The 2,749-nt window shown below is 45.7% G+C and overlaps 1 pseudogene; it reads left to right on the top strand.

Annotated features, from left to right (window-relative positions):
* The first annotated feature begins 1,410 nt into the window (after positions 1 to 1,410).
* On the top strand, positions 1,411 to 2,110 carry LOC103240990 (cytochrome c pseudogene; annotated as a pseudogene).
* The last annotated feature ends 639 nt before the right edge of the window (positions 2,111 to 2,749 follow it).

The raw sequence follows: 2,749 nt of genomic DNA, 5'->3' as shown, positions 1-2,749 counted from the left end.
TTTCATGAATTCCGCGGTTTCCACCTCAGCCCACTGTGTGGCTTGTCTGGACCATGGTAGGGGAGCAGACACAGTCCCTCGTACCCCCTCCGCCCCTCCCATCTGACACAGGTGGACACAGGCTGCCCAAGAGCATTGAAAACAAGGATCTGCTCTGTCAGAGTGATTCCATCTGATTACATCTGGTAATCACCAAACCTGAGGGAAGATGACAGCAGCTCCTCGAGAGGGTCGGCCCCCGGCATCCCCACGGGAGCTCTCAGAGTCTGCTCCAGGGCTCCTCTCTGAACCCACAGGAGAGCCCCCGGGACACCCTGAGTGCAGGGAGAGAAGCAGGGCTTTTGGTCTCTCCTCTCTTCCCTTTCATAGCTGTCTGCAGTGTTTGAAGTGGTGGACACCATGTCAATGGAGCACCCCATGGGACAAAAGAATCTGAACAGCAGCCCTTGAGCCCCAGGTCTTCCCTCTGACATAGTCTCTCCCAACGGAAGGAACCAGAGAAATAATTCTGGTTCAGGGCAAGGAGGGGCAGGCAACCCTAGTCAGCTGGAGGGGTAGGAGGTGCTGGGAGGATGGGCTGTGCTGAGTCAGGTTTTACACACAGCACACAGATCCCTGGTACAGAAAACGAAAGATCTCAGAGAAAGCAGTCCTCACATGGGAGGGAGGGCTCAGCTCAGAAGAACGCGTCCCCTCTCAGCTGGGGATGCAGCCTTCCCTGTGGGTGTCAGGACCCGATGGTTTGTAGGTGGCATCCCAAGCACAGCCCTGGATAGACGCAGGTGCTGATTGAACCACTCCTTCCAGCACAGTCTCACCGTTCCGTCAGGATGGTTGCAGGCTTCTCTGTTTCTTCAATCATCTGATCTGAACCCTGCCAGCCCCCCGGGAGCCTCATCTGCTGTCTGTATCATTGCTGTGATTGACGTGATCTTGAACATTTCCAGAACACGGACCTCCCTGTGCTTTAGGAAGGCGCCAGGGCACAGAAGGCTGCCCCACCAGGGAGCGGGCTCACAGGGTGTTTGGATGGGGTTCCTCTGGACATCAGGGCCCAGGAACATGAAGCGTTGGCCTCTGGAGATCAGAAATTGGGACAGGAGAATCAGTAAGACCAGCCAGGTCCAGAGAGACTGACACCGCACCACCTGTGCATGGGGGAGCTGGAACAACAGGACCCGGGGGAGGGCAGGAGGTGGTTAGGGTGGTGTGGGGACTATGCGGGGTGCAAAGTTTCAGGCAGGTGTGTGGGTTTCCTTGACATCTGCTGCCCAGCTCAGGATGCAGCTAATGAGAGGGTGTTGTGCATTTCAAAGTCAAGAGAATAAACTTCAGGTCATTTAAAAAATATATGGGAGAGAGTGGGGACATCCTGCTTTGGAGTGGGAATCTTCGTTGTGCCAGTGACTAAAAAGAGAATTAAATATGAGTGATGTTGAGAAAGGTAAGAAGATTTTTACTATGAAGTGTTCCCAGTGCCACACCGTTGAAAAGAGAGGCAAGCACAAGACTGGGCCAAATCTCCATGGTCTCTTCGAGTGGAAGACAGGTCAGGCCCCTGGATACTCTTACACAGCCGCCAATAAGAACAAAGGCATCACCTGGGGAGAGGATACACTGATGGAGTATTTGGAGAATCCCAAGAAGTACATCCCTGGAACAAAAATGATCTTTGTCGGCATTAAGAAGAAGGAAGAAAGGACAGACTTGATAACTTATCTCAAAAAAGCTACTAATGAGTAATAATTGGCCACTGCCTTCTTTATTATAAAACAAATGTCTCATGACATTTTTATGTGTACCATACTTTAATAGATCTCATACACCAGAATTCAGATCATGAATGACTGACAGAATATTTTGTTGGGCAGTCCTGATTTAAAACTAAGACTGGCTTGTGGTTAAATGAATATGTTCAGTTTTTGAATTTTAATAGTAATTCCAATTCAGTAAATGCTATAACTGTTTACCCCTTCTAAAGATATGATTAGACTTTGTTAGTAATGTTCAACTTTTCCAAAGATGGTGAGTGCCATCTTTAAACTTACTGGAGATTGGTTTTATATTTAGATTTATATAGCTGGTCATGTGAATATATTTAGATACTGGGGAAACTCCTTCACTGTCTCAGAACCCGGCAAGATTCACCTGTGTTTTGTGTTCATTTGCCTCTTAAAGGCAAGGGTTGAAGATAAATAAGGTAGCAATGTCTAGAGTTTTGGCCTTAACAATGCCAATGTAATTATAATTCTCTGTATTTAAAATGGTTCCTTTTACTTATTGAAAAGCATTTTAGTATGGTTTATGTGTAATATTAAAGATTATTCAACACTTCTCACATCTCACAAATCTATAAGGTCATATGCTTTTAAAATAGTAGCAAGTTAAACTTCACTCCTGAATTCTTTACAGTCTAAGTCAAACTAAGTTATAATTTAGGATTGTCTTTAAACAGCCATTCAGAAACACAAAACTGTAGAACTGTGTATTTGCGATTGGGAATGGTGTTTTGCCAACTTAAAAGGATTAAAGTAGTGTAGATATACCCAAATTTTAAAATTATGGGTGATCACAAGACTAAAGATAATTAAAAAGAAAACCAAAGAACATGAAAAAAAAATGGCAGATAGGAGGCAGGACTAACTTGCAGCTCCCATTTGGACAAACAGAGCAGCATGTGGAGACTCACGTTGTGAACTTTTACTCCAAGAAATACTGCAGGAACATAGCGGGAAAGCCAAGAGAATCC

The sequence above is a fragment of the Chlorocebus sabaeus genome, chromosome 13 (assembly GCF_047675955.1).
Source record: "Chlorocebus sabaeus isolate Y175 chromosome 13, mChlSab1.0.hap1, whole genome shotgun sequence".
Classification (NCBI taxonomy): domain Eukaryota; kingdom Metazoa; phylum Chordata; class Mammalia; order Primates; family Cercopithecidae; genus Chlorocebus; species Chlorocebus sabaeus.
Note: the sequence above shows the minus strand (reverse complement) of the source record. Positions and strands in the feature narration are given on the sequence as shown.